The 15,069-nt window shown below is 32.7% G+C and overlaps 1 pseudogene; it reads left to right on the top strand.

The window, feature by feature from the left end:
• Positions 1 to 5,990: 5,990 nt before the first annotated feature.
• Positions 5,991 to 6,922, top strand: LOC124890017 (annotated as a pseudogene).
• The last annotated feature ends 8,147 nt before the right edge of the window (positions 6,923 to 15,069 follow it).

The following is a 15,069-nucleotide window of genomic DNA, read 5'->3' as shown; positions in this document are numbered from 1 at the left end:
AATTATTTCTGCAACAACAATTCCTTCACTTTCGTATCCTTCGTATCGTATTTCGGATTTTCATTCACCTGAATAGCTCAACAGAATTGCAATATTCATCTTTTTTAAAGTTTTTTTTTTCGAACAAAAAGATAAACAGGTTAGGCAAGAAATCGGAAAACAATCCCTTTTGAACGATGACAATTGTGTTTTCTTTGATCCTTTTAGTTGAATTTTCTGTTTCAAATTTAAAATTGAAAAGCTACTACGAAATTAAAGAGATTGAGTAATCCAATATTAATAAACATTGCGTTAATTATGTCCCATAATAAAGAAACATATGCTTTTTCCCTTTTTACCGCTTGTTATGTATATGGCCGATCATTTATATACAAGAATAATTAATTTCTGGGAGAGATAAATTTTAATTGAAAAAGAAGGAGAGAAAATAATTATGTTTAAAAAAGGTGGGATTTATGTTAACCATACATATATTTATTGGTAATGATATTGTGAGGATCCTCATTTTGGATTTATGCCGGACATATTTATCTTTGTGTGTATTCAGGCTGTAGTGTCATGTCATGATGAAATGGGAGGCAATTGCATAGTACATGTTTGAAACGTGAATGCAAGGATCCTTTTTAAGAAAAATAAATAAATTATATAGTCAAACTAACTCAATTGGCTGGTCAATCTCAAATATATTATCGACCAATTGCGTACCCATGACACTTACATTTCACAAAAAATTCTTCCATTCATTTTTGTACTTGAATGGAAAGGAGAAATTATCCAAATATCAAGTAACACCAATATACTGATGCTGGAGCAGAAGTTAAAGGTAGTAGGAAAGGAAGAAACTTCACATGAAAGGGAATTGACATTGTTTGTCTGCTTGCACATTCTTTATTAGGATAATTAATTATTTTGGAACTTGAATATATCTAGTAATAATAACTCAACCGGCGATATCTATATATTAAATTCATAGTTATACATCATATATACATGTTTTAAACACCATTTATGTACTATTGATATATCATATATACAATACATAATCATTTATAAAATGTCGATACATATATATATATCATTTATATAATATTGAACATATTTATACACTATTTAAACAATATTGATATATCACATATACACTACATAACTATTTGTACATCATATATGCATGTTTATACGCCATTTATATGATACCAATACATTAAACATACACTACATAACTATTTATGCAATATCAATATATTACATATGGGTGAAAATGATTTTCACCTCCCAACTTTGATTAAAAAATCAAATTCCCCCCTCAACATTGAAAAATAATCATACTCCCCCCTTTATCCCATGCAATGTCCATTTTGTTCTTATAATTTTAATTCTATATTTATGTAATGTCTTTTTATATTATATGTAATGAATATTTTTTTAACATGGATATTTATAGCATTTTATTTAAGTTTATTAACTTTATACACAAATTAATACGATTTATAAATTTATCACAAAATTTAATATTATTTTTAAGATCGTTATTTTAGTATTATATGTATTAAAGAGTCGTTTGGTGTGAGGTATAATTATAATAATTCAAAGATAAAGTTCATGATTAGTTATCCTACGTTTAATTAGATGCATTATTTGTCGCACCATTTATACCACAGTGATGAGATAAGTTATCACACATACATGTTGGTACAACTTATTTTGTAATAACTAATCCCGGAATAACTTGTTTCCAAACAACCCACTCCTAAGTGTGTATATATACATATGTATGTACATGCATGTGCGTATATTTTTGTGTTTTAGCACTTTCTTACTAAATTTGTTTCGTATTACTTAACTTTTTGTTGATATAACACAATCCTTAAGAAAATTTTACTTAGAGGTATATTTTGCTAAATTAACCTTATTAATGATAATTTGAAACTTTAAATTTGTCTATACTGTTACTTGATATAGTTATTTAACACTAAAGGGTAAAGAAAAAAAAAACATAATACAATTATCTTGATTTCACAAGTTGAGCAGATAAACTAAAACATTTATTTTTAGCATAAGGATCAAGTGATAAGAAACGATATTATCTATTGTCTATATCAGTAAATAAGTTGTGATTACCATTAATAGAGTATTACGTATTTTATAATTTATATAAATAAATATAATCTTTAAAATTTGACCTTATTTTTATTCGAGAAAAACATATAGTATCCCCAAACTATAAACAAATTTGCTACGACACACGTCAACTTCACGGGGGTCCTATTACCCTTAAACTAAATTTTAGCATATTTTTGTTAATCTTTTTAGCTAACGTGATACTTTTTGTCAATGTTTTAGATGGCGTGACACATTTGATATGGACTCCATTTTATGTAATAAAGGTGCCACATCAACACAAAAATTGATAAAAATACGCTAAATTTGAGTTCAGGGGATAATAGGACCCCTGTGAAGTTAGAGTGTGTCGTAAAAAATTTGACCATAGTTCGGGGTGATACTAGAGGCTTATCTCTTTCATTTATTGTTTGTATTTTCTGCATTGAAATATGTTTACAAAATTAGTAGTACTTATTATTTTCACTTGTTAAAATAACTATTATAGTTTTGATTATTACTAATAAAACTAATTTTCTTATTATGCTAATTTACTTCATAAAGATCATCATTAGCTTATATATTTCTTACTTTTTTTTCTAGAAGATAATGTTTATGTTTTTATGAAAAATTTGTTATATGATTTTTTTTTTTAAAATGAAAATATGATGATTTTAAAGAAGTTAAAAAAAAGAATAAAAAGTTGATGATAAAGGGTAAAGTAAAAATTTTAAAAAGTCAATTAGAATAAAGGGGAGAGTATGATTATTGTTCAAAGTTGAGGAGAGAGTTTGATTTTTAATATAAAGTTGGGGAGGGAAAATGATTTTGACCCTATTACATATACAGTACAAACTATTTGTACATCACATACACATGCTTATACATCATTTATAAAATATTGATACCCGGATAAAAGTTGTACGAAAAAAGATTGAAAAAAACAAAAAGAAAAGCCTTTTTGCTATTTAAAAAAAAGCAACCAATAAATAAAAAATAAAAGAATTTTTTTCTTAAGTTACTGCTGAAAAAAAAAAGGAAGAAAATTGCCTAATAGTCATTTTAAGTAATAAACAAAACCTTGACTAATTTTGTAGTAAACTATTTACTTTTTTTTTTTTATATATAAATGAAATTTTCCCTTTTTTATATACACAATGTGATACAATAGTAAGTGTGATACATTTTACTGCACATATGATATTGCCAACATTCATATGATACTTTGAGAAATGTTAGAAATACGTTGTGTGATATACATTATATGTTATACATATGGTACACAATAGATATACATTATTTGATATACATATAATGTGAACTGATTTCATTTGCAGCATATTGTGATACATTTTTTATATGTAAAATGGATATAAAAAATTTAATAAGCTGCATATCAGACGTCTGCTCTCATATTTTTTAAACAAGTGTATCACATTTAAAAAATATTGTTACCCAATCAATCGTTACTTTACCTTTTCTTCTTTGCCATTTGGCCAGATAATGACGGTACTTTCTTAAACTTGTTTAAATATTCTTTTGGCAAGTCCTAATTAATCACCACCATGGTTGTTGTGTTGTGGTGGGATTGCGCCACCCTTAATTACAGGATTCGGATTCGAGTCTTGGGTATAGAAAAAGTCTTGTTGGGAGTGCTACTCCGAGAATGGTCCCTGTAATGCGCGATCTGGATGTTGGGTTTGAAATCGAGAGGGCATCATGAGGAAGCTATTAGTTGCAAACTATAAGACGATAAATAAGATGACAACGAAAAACAATACTAAAGACATAATTTTATTATATGATTTGGCCAACTGGTCTACATATAAAACTTAATATTAAAAACATAAAACTAATAAGAAAGAAAATCTCCCCCTAAACGAAAATCTTAAAACACTACATTGTGGATGTTATTGTGTTATGGTATGAGAAGGGGATCTTCTATTTATAGTTGTCCAAAATCTTTCCTCCAAGAAAGAGGTTAGCCAAATATGGAAAAGAATTATATTTTTTTCTTTCAGGAAAAGTAAAAGTAATTCTGGTAACTTTTATTTTCCTTCTAAGAAAAAGTAAAACTTAAATATAGTACAAAAATCAGGGCAAAAATTCTAACACTGAATTAGTCGGAGCTCCAATACGAGCACCAAACAACGAATGAAAAATCAAAAAAAAGTCCTAATTAATCTGTATTATGGACGCGGTACTGACTTGATTCTAGGAGTGTTGAATTGAGCTTAGTTCTGGTCATGAAATTAGATTTGAGAAGCTACTGCGATAACCATTTGAATAATGGTATCTTTATATAAACAGCCGGCCAGGATTATTATTTATTTAATTTTTAGTCAATGTACATTGGTTATATATTGTGTATATATATTTATACAAGTATTAAACAATTCAACATGAATTGTATATACATATATTATATATTTGTCGACTATTTTTAATTTAAATAATTAGATGGACTGCTATTTATAATAATTCCTTTTTTTTTAAAATAACTGCATTTTCAGGTAAGTTGTATAATAGATTATTCTCACGGCAGTTGGAATATTTCATATGTCTTATTGTATCGGCCGCTTCTAACGACAATCATTTTAAAAAAAATAAGAAAAAATGAAAAAGACTAATGTCATTGATTCAATAGTCAAATCTATAATCTATAATCTATATATAATCTCTATCTAATCGATATTTATGTCTATTTATAATCTATAACCTATAATCTATAATCTATAATCTATATTTATATCTATATCTATATCTATAATTTATAATTTATATCTATAGTCTATATCTACAATTATATCTATAATCTATATCTATAATCTATAATATATTAAAAGTATGAAGCACCTTAAAAATTTTGTTTGAACTTTTTGTCTTTCATTAAAAGTGTTTGTTTTAGACAAAATAGTTTTTTCACTACTTTTCTTAATATTTAAAAGTTGAAAAATAATTAAATATATTTATGGTAAAAAACTTTCCTAATTAGAAGTCATCAGAATTAATGACAACTAATTTTTTCATTAATTTAAGAATTCTAAACAAACAAAATTGATATTAAAAAGATTTGAAAAATCTAGAAATCAATGTAAAAGTTTTAGAATAAGAAAAATTTAAGAAGTATCAAATTTTAAAAAAGTTTAAAGTAAAAATAAAAAAAATATTCGTACCACAAATATGGTTCAAATTGATGTATCTCTGACAAACGCAAAAGTGATGATCCATCAACTACTTAAATTTTTAATGGTAAAATATATATGTGCTTACACTAAAATATATTTTTATGTTTACATTATTATATTAAAGTTTGAAGAATCTTTGAAAAGTGATTTAAATTTTTACACTTCATTAAAAATATTCACAATAGATAAAATTATTTAATTTGAAATAATTAAATGTTACACATGCGAGATGCGAGACACGTGTGGTTAAACTAATTAATCTAAATATGTGTCACTTTTAAAAAATAAAAAAGATATTAATTATTTCTTTCTATTGTATAAATAGATGATCTGAAGAATTCTTCAAAATCATATAAACGGTTATTGCTCATCTTGAGGCATGAATATGATGATGATGGGGAATTTAGTCTATAAACCTTCGACGATTAATACCATAAATTAAACAATTTCTTTAATTAATGATTGTAGCAAAAACATAAACATTAGAAAGTGTAGTATATAAAAAAATATCTTATGAAAACAAGAGGTTGCTAAAACAGGGAAGAAACTAATTAATTGAATAAGGAAAAACATCTTATCACGCTCAATTGACTTGGTCTTTTTTGTTAAATAAAAAATTGTCAATATTCATCACTATTTTACGTACGTGGAAAAACTTATATAAGTGATTGTCCTCTTAGAGAACGTATCAGTACTAAACTTTGAACAAAGATATGCTAACATGATTTCCTTCCTTACTTCTTTGCTAATTATCCTTGTAATATTCACCCAAAATATTAATGCAGTCGATTACACGGTCACCAACAGGGCCGCGAACACCCCTGGTGGTGCCCGTTTCAATCGAGACATTGGTGCCCAATATAGCAAGCAAACAATGGCAGCTGCCACTTCCTTCATATGGAAGATCTTCCAGCAGAACTCTCCAGCTGACCGAAAAAACGTGCAAAAAGTTAGCATGTTTGTCGATGACATGGATGGAGTAGCTTACGCTAGCAACAATGAAATTCATGTTAGCGCTAGGTGAGTATACATTGATTCAATAAATAAGTAGTGAATACATATCACGATATTAAATACACTATGCCCCTTATATAATTGGTTTATATTAAATTTGTGTTTTGTAGGCACATTCAAGGTTACTCAGGTAATGTCAAGAGAGAGATCACTGGAGTATTATACCACGAGAGCACTCACATTTGGCAATGGAACAAAAATGGACGGGCTCCTGGAGGATTAATTGAAGGAATTGCGGATTATGTGAGACTCAAAGCTGGCTATGCACCTAATCATTGGGTGAAACCAGGGCAGGGTGACCGATGGGATCAGGGCTACGATGTGACCGCTTGATTTCTCGATTATTGTAACAGCTTGAGAAGTGGATTCGTGGCACAACTAAACAAGAAAATGAGAACCGGTTATAGTGATCAGTTCTTTGTTGACTTGCTGGGAAAGACTGTTGATCAACTTTGGAGGGATTACAAAGCTAAATTTTGTGTCGAAATAAAAAATATTATCTAATGCCTTTGTACGATTCAAGGCTATATGTATCATGATCTTGTTGAATAACAGTAAGAAAATATATAATAAGAATAATTACAAGGGATTATCAAGAACCTATCTCACTCATGTGACTTTTTCATTTTTGCCTTAGCTATTTAGTTTTCAAAATTCACTAACCTGATTAATCAAAATTCGCAGCATCTATAATTTATTTAAGAGGAAAATGCTCTCTTCTAACAATTTCTTTATTTACAAGCTTGAACTCATACCTAAGCATATTACCAAACAAAAAAAAATATTACTTCTTCTATTTTATTTTATTTTATGTGACTTATTTTTCTTTATTTGTCTAAAAAAGAATGTCACATTTTCTTATTTGAAAATTTTTTAAAGACACAATTACTCTTTTACCTTTGTTGGTCCCACTTAATTAAAAAGTAAACACGTTACCTTTTATTTTTTAAATAAAATTAGTACAAGTACATTTTTAATAGCAAAGAATAATATGGTAAACATTATCAAGCCAAACCTTATTTCTTAAACTTCATGCCCAGTCAAATTAAACCACATAAAATGGAACAAGGGAGTAATTATTACGAAGGAATTTTATAACATAACAACTGTATAAGATGTTGACGAATCATCTTAATTTCTTAAGAAAATTCTTAAGGATTTGTTTGAAAAGTCACCTGCAAATTAAATTTGTGTGTGCTTTGATGTTTTTACACATTTTGACATGTTTGGGTGACCTAATAGGAAATTGGGGTCTGTGAATGGTTGTTAATACATGGTGTAGTTATAAGGTTATTTTTAATTTCTTCCTTTAATTTTCATCAAAAGAAAAATATAACTTTTTCATATTTTATCCTTATGATTAGCTACTTAATTGTTCTCCAAATCATTTTTAAGAGCTACGACTAAAATCAATTAACATGTGTATTGCGGTAAAATACTCATACTAATCATTACTCCTCCAATTTCATTTTATTTAACCCTTGTTATCCTAGAAACCCCTTAGAAAACTTTAATTACAAATGTATTTTACTAAATTAATCTTATTAATAAAAATGTATATCTTCTCATAGTTATCTAAAAATAGTTATTTCAATTCAATTATTTAGTTTTTCAATTAATATTTTTGCGGTTGTTAAGCCTTTTATTCATTCCAAAAGGAAATCAGTCTGGCCATAGGCCTAATCCAATAATAGAAAAAATGAAAGTAAAAGCAAAAAATACAACATTTGTAAAATGATTGGTCCGGCCCATCTAATTTTTGACCTCTACTCCAAAGCTTATAATAGTTTATGGAGTACACTTTCCATTTACCTCTCTGCCTTTCCATTGTCTTCACTAATCCCAAGATATTTTTCGTTTACTTCCACCTGAATCGCCACTTTCGTTTGCTCCTTCTTTGGGTCATCAACAAACCCCTATGTTCATCATTCTCACACAAGGATCTTCACTGTGCCAAGGTAATCGTTGTGTTCTCCTTTTTCTATTCCTTTTTTTCCTTACTTGGCTAATAGTTTCCTCTTGATAAGGTGTTTGGAGTTTGTCCACCTCAGATTGGATTTGAAGGAGGTAGTCGTCCGGAGTCCACAACTCTCCCATCTATAAGTACCGCATGACTCCTTTCTTCATCCCTCATTTTCGTAGCCTTATAACCCTAACAACCTTTTCGTGTACCTTTGCTAGCCGTATCATGGAATGGACTACCCTTCGCCTGTACAAGATAGGAAATGTAGCTAACCTTCAATGAAATAAGTCAGATTTGACACCCACCCCATTTGTTTTGGTAAAAAATTTTGTGTGCTAACATAGTTTAGCAAAACTTGTATAGCTGCCTTTATGTCCCTGTGAATCGGGCATACTCTTATGTTAATATTTGTGTTGCTTTCCTTATGCATGTTCCTCGTAGCTCTTTCAATTATGTGACTCTGCTTCCACTATAATCTCATGCTGGTGCCTTTATTTTCCTTTTGCTTATTTTAATTATCGATATTTGAAATTTATTTGTGTTTAACACAGGTGAGGACGGCGGGAGGAGACTCAGAGCATTTCACTGTCCTGACAGGATTGCATCAGGGATCTACTCTTAGTCCCTTTTTGTTTGCGTTAGTAATGGATGTGTTGACGCGACGCATCCAAGGGGAGGTGCCGTGGTGTATGCTTTTTGCAGACGATGTAGTCCTGATAGATGAGACTCGAGGGGGTGTGAATGACAAATTAGAGTTGTGGAGGCAAACTCTGGAGTCTAAAGGGTTCAGGGTGAGCAGAACCAAGACAGAGTATGTGGAATGTAAGTTTAATGACGTGAGGCGGGAGAATGAGGTAGGAGTGACGCTAGAAGCACAGGAGGTAGGGAAGAGGGATAAGTTCAAGTATCTCGGATCCGTGATCCAGAGTAACGGTGAGATTGACGAGGATGTCTCGCACCGTATTGGGGCGGGATGGATGAAGTGGAAACTCGCATCGGGGGTGCTGTGTGATAAGAAGGTGCCGCCTAAGCTTAAAGGCAAATTCTATAGGGTGGTAGTCCGTCCGGCCTTGCTGTATGGAGCGGAGTGTTGGCCAGTTAAGAACTCCCACATCCAAAAAATGAAGGTGGCAGAAATGCGGATGTTGCGCTGGATGTGTGGACTGACCCGAGGGGATAGAGTTCGGAATGAGACTATCCGGGAGAAGGTTGGTGTGACTTCAGTGGAGTGTAAGATGCGGGAAGCACGATTGAGATGGTTCGGACACGTGAAGAGGAGGGGCATGGATGCCCCAGTCCGTAGGTGTGAGAGGCTAGCGTTGGATGGTTTTAGACGGGGAAGGGGTAGACCGAAGAAGTACTGGGGTGAGGTGATTAGGCGGGACATGGAACAGTTACAGCTCACCGAGGACATGACCCTAGATATGAAGGTCTGGAAGATGCGAATTACGGCAGAGGATTAGGGCCAGTTCGGGTCGCTAGTGTAGGGAATTAATTGGTGGGGGTGTATTCCTGTTATGATTCCGTATTCAGTGTTTCGTGTTCCGTGTTCCATGTTTATTACGAATCTGTGTGCTTTCCTCTGCTTTATATTCCTGCATTCCTGCTTTACTCTGTTTTATATTCCTTATGGGTGCCGTATCTATGTTATGTCATCTGCTTCTGTGCTGTACTATGTGTTTGTGTGATATCTCGTGACTTGAGCCGGGGGTCTTTCGGAAACAGCCTTTCTACTTCATCAGAGGTAGAGGTATGGACTGCGTACATCTTACCCCCTCCAGACCCCACTAAGTGGGAATACACTGGGTTTGTTGTTGTTGTTGTTGTTGTTGAAATTTATCTGTGTTTAAGATCCATCTTCCTTCCCCTGACATATCTGTGAATGAGTTAAATTCCATCATATTATTTGTGTGTTCTGCTCGGTTAATAATATAATCTGCTAGTTGATTTTCTTTCCTAAATATGTGTTGGAATGTAACCCTCTGCTTTTCTACCCCCCTTTTAATTTCTTCAACCATTTTTACTATTTTCCAAGGCATTTTCCAGACTTCTTTTATGATATTTATTATTACCCAAAAGTCTGTTTCAATGACAACTATCCGTATTCTTTGGCTAGAGCAATATCTTAAGACTTCTAGGATTGCTTTATCTTCAGTTGTCATATTTGTGACTATGCCTATTACCCCTGTCTTAGCATGAACTAAATCCCCTTTGTGATCTCTAAGATTAAAGCCATAAGAAATGACTCCAGGGTTTTCTTTGCTATCTCCATCCGTATTACACATGAAACTTCCTATACCTGGTAGCTCCCACCTCACCACATTGTTGTGAAGTACATGCTTGTAACTTCCCAAGAATCTGATCAGCTCCCTCCATTCCATTGATTGTACTTTGAACTATGGGTATATTACTTTCATCATAGAAGTATATGTGTTTGAATGTGTTGCACCATCAAAGTTAGGGTAGTATCTCCTCCATGTTTTCTGGTGTTTTTTCTCTTCCACAGCTCTCACAAAATTAGTGCTGGTATACCTTTGTAAACTTTTTTTAGTTTGCAGCTTGCTTCCATGCTCCACCACTCCTTAATAAGTTGATTTAGCTACATTCCTTCTATGTTTAAACCTACACAAGTAGCAAACTTCTTTTATAGCTTAGTAGAGATAAGAGCTGTTAGAAAAAGGTGTGTCATTGTCTCCTCCTTAGCCTCGGTACAACACCAGCACTTGGAAACCAACTTAATTCTTATTCTTTTTAGATTATCATCAGTTGCTATTCTTCCTTTCCACACTTTTCATTGGAAAAAATGATCTCGAAAGGAAGGCCCTTCTTTCAAATGTACTCATAAATTTATTTAACTTCTCTTTTATTCTTGACATACTCCCATGCTGGTTTAACTGAAAATTTACTATTAGGGGTTCCCATCTACCATGATCTATCCTCTTATCTCTTCTAGAATATTAGGACAAACATTATTGATATTGTGCTTCACCATTTTCTCTAATAGTACTTGCTGCAACTTTTCTATGTTCCATCTGTTTTCGTTAATAAACTCTTTTACTTTAATTTCCTACTCACCTTTATTATTCTCCTATACATAGTATAAAGCTCTTATTTCTGTCTAATTGTCAAACCAAAAGCTTGTATTCTCACTCTTAATTTGCCACCATATGTTGTGTTTTATTTCTTCTCTCATCTGTACATCTTCCTCCATACATGTGATGTCTTTGTGCCCTGTGCCAGTAGTGGATACCACTTCTTACAATGCTTGTTCCACATGAATTCACTCCATAAAGAGTTTGTATAAGTCTTAAAATTTCACCATAATCTTACAAATAAAGCATCTGCTACATGATGTAGTGATCTGAAGCCAACTCCCCCTTTTTTTCTTGGTAAACACACCTTCTCTCATGCCACCCATTGTTTGCTTTATGCTCCACCAGTGTTTCTCCAAAAGAATTTTGCCATAATTTTGTGAATTTGATCAATTACTCATTTTGGTGGATTCACTGCAGACATTACGTGGATAGGCATTGATTGCAGTATATGAGAAATTAGAGTGTACCTTCCTCCATATGAAAGTAACTTGTTCTACCACATCATCATCCTTCCCATTATTTTTTTCTATAAGTCCTTCAAAGTGAGCTTTCTTTTTTCTCACATAGAGAATGAGACATCCCAAATATGTGAATGGAAAAGATTGTTGTCCTATCCCTGTGATTCTTCTCAGCCTCTTCTCAGCCTCTGTCCAATTTTGATTGGAGTCTTCTCATTCAAATATAAGAAACTTTTATTCAATTTTATCTACTGCCCTGATACTTCCTCATATCTCCTTAATATCACTATTATTTTTTTGATTGACTTCATATGCTCAGAGCAAAATAAAATTGTATCATCTGTATATAACACGTGATTAATCTGTTCACTCAATTAGGTAGACTGAAACCTATAAACTCTCTATCTTTAAGAAGATTATTCAGTCCTTTAGCTAGGACTTCTATAGCAATAATGAAAAGGGTTGAGGATAGAAGGCCACCCTGTTTCAATCCTCTACTTGAAGCAAAGAATCCATGAGATTGTCCACTATCTAGTATTGAGTACCAGTTATTGGACACTAATCTCCAAATCATATCTATCATTCTCTCCCCAAAATCAAACTTCCTCATCACCTTAGTAAGATAAATCCAAGATACCCTGTCATACGTTATTGCCATATTTAGTTTGACCACTACATTATGATGCTTGTTTCTTTTATTAATATCTTTGATGATTTTCTGAGCAAGTATAATATTCTGTGCAATGATCTACCTTTCATGAATCTTGATTGATTCATAGAGATTATTTTAGGAAGAAATTTAATTAATCTTTCATATATGACTCTAGAAATAACTTGTAACGCTCTGAATCTGGTACCCAAAATGCTACACGGTGCTCATGACCCCAAAGGACCACAAGCTAACCCATGACTGATATCTGTACCTGAACACTACATAATATACTGTATAAATGTGGAAATAAAGGTTGTAAGGCCATAAGGTTCAAAACTGTAATATAGCTGATAAAACATAACATCTGAAGGGGTATGAAATACCCAAAATAACTTAAATAACTATCTGAACATGCTAGTGTGAAAAGCCTCTAACTAACTGAACTGTCTGAATAAGGAGTTGATGGGACATGTCCCCAACTAACTCCAACTATTGAAATAAATTAATTAATGAGATCACAAAGTAATGGTCATGTCCTCGAAGGATGAGGACTCACTGCTGAAACTGGAATCCTAATGATGCTCTGGGACTTGTTCTTCTGAAACTTTGGTATAAAACACCATAGTGCAAATGCGTCAGTACGTTTGAATGTACTGGTATGCATGTGAGGTAGGCTGAATGCAAAGGGTTCACATGCATGAACTATACTTACTTACTAAATAATATGAACGTGAGAATACATGCATGACTACATAATAACTATAATTGAGATCGTGATAACATGATTACTAAGTCAGAGTACTGATAACATGAGATACTGATATCTGTATAACTGAAATAATTGATACTAAGCGATTGTATCTGACAGTCTAGGTTTTGATGGAACTAACTGAGTTTTGTACTATATTGAGTTGACTGTATCTACAGTCTTGAATCCTGTAGAACTATCTGAGTTCTATTACTGAGACTGAATGACTGTATCTAACAGTCCTTATTCTGTACTGAAACTGTGAGAAGTAGTCATCTAATCGACATGCCCCAAATAATGCATTATAGCTGAGTTGGGGTCCAATCTGTAACCCCAATTGGAAGGGTGTCAATTCCGCGCCACTGGTAAGGACAATTTGTGAGTAACCCTCATATAACAGGTAACTCTAGTGAGAACGGTGGGAACCTCATATAACAGGTTAAGCCACCTTATCTACCCTCATATAACAGGCTATGATGTCTCAACCTACGTTGGCTACGTAGTTTTGAAACGCAAGGATTGCTTCTAAGAATCACACCCTCATATAACAGGTGGGTTCCCATCCTTGGGTTTGCTCGGTGCTAATTTCTACTCCCATCTGAATAGAGACTGAACATGATTAACTGAACTGACTTAACTTAGTTAACTGAGTTTCGTTGACTGACGAAATACTACGGAGATTACTGAATTTCTAAGCTTTCTGAGATTACTAAGTTTTATTGAGTCGCATGACTGACTGAGTTTCTATGAACATGGCTCGACTGAGAGTATCTTGAAAATATGAAATTGATTCTAAGCACACAATGAAATTTTTTTGGGTACAAGTATCCCCAGGTATCGATAGCATGAAATTGACAAAGCATGACTTTCTTGAATACATGACCAACATCACAATCCATAATACAATAAGTTGGAGAATTCATGAAGTACAAGTTCTAAAGCACCACAATGCCCACACATATATCCATAACTCATAGACTAAGACATTTCATCAAACACTTACATGCATAAACTTGTATATAAATGGGGATTTCATATTATCATACTAGTATGACACTTTTCCTTTACATAGACATTTAATCGAACACATGGGGAGCATGCTTTGGTTATACAATAATCAACACATCTAATAATCATGGATACATCAATCAACGTGTAAATTTAAGGGTTTGTCATGATTACTATGCAAATCACCACATCCTAGGGTTAATCATTGGAATATGTAATTTCAAACATGAATCAAAATCCCACAACATCATGAGCATGAATTTCAATTCAATTTAAATCATGAACAGTGATAAATACACAAATCTTAGATTTTGAAAAGAGATTTTTGAGCTTTATGGGTGAAAGGGACCTATGAATCAACACATGACATACCTGGATGGATGATTTCTTGAATATTGATGGAGGAAAACTTAAATTCTTGACTTGGAATTAAGCATCTAGGGTTTCTTGTTCTTGAGGATTGATCTTTGAGAGAAATCTTAATTTGATGTTATAGATGAATAATAAAGTTATGGGCTATGGCCTGGTATAATTAGGGGTTAAAACAGAAGGAAAAAAATCCAAATACCTTTTTAAAAATGACTTTAAATTGCTGAATGGGATCTGCGACAGCTCGTGCGATGGTCTGTTGCTGGCTCAACGGTCCGTCGTTCTGACCGTCGCACCTGGGCCAGAATAGGGACTTACTGCCTTAGTAGCGACGGCTTAGGCGACTGTCCGTCGCAAGTTCGACGGTCCATCAACCTATCCGTCGTACGATCCGTCGCTAGATAAACGGTCCTTCAACCTGCCCATCGCACCTGGGCAGTTTTGACAACTCTCGGTAAAACATCCATAACGTTTTAC

The sequence above is a fragment of the Capsicum annuum genome, unplaced genomic scaffold (assembly GCF_002878395.1).
Source record: "Capsicum annuum cultivar UCD-10X-F1 unplaced genomic scaffold, UCD10Xv1.1 ctg1000, whole genome shotgun sequence".
NCBI classification, from domain to species: Eukaryota; Viridiplantae; Streptophyta; class Magnoliopsida; order Solanales; family Solanaceae; genus Capsicum; species Capsicum annuum.
This window is presented reverse-complemented; position numbering and strand designations above follow the sequence as displayed.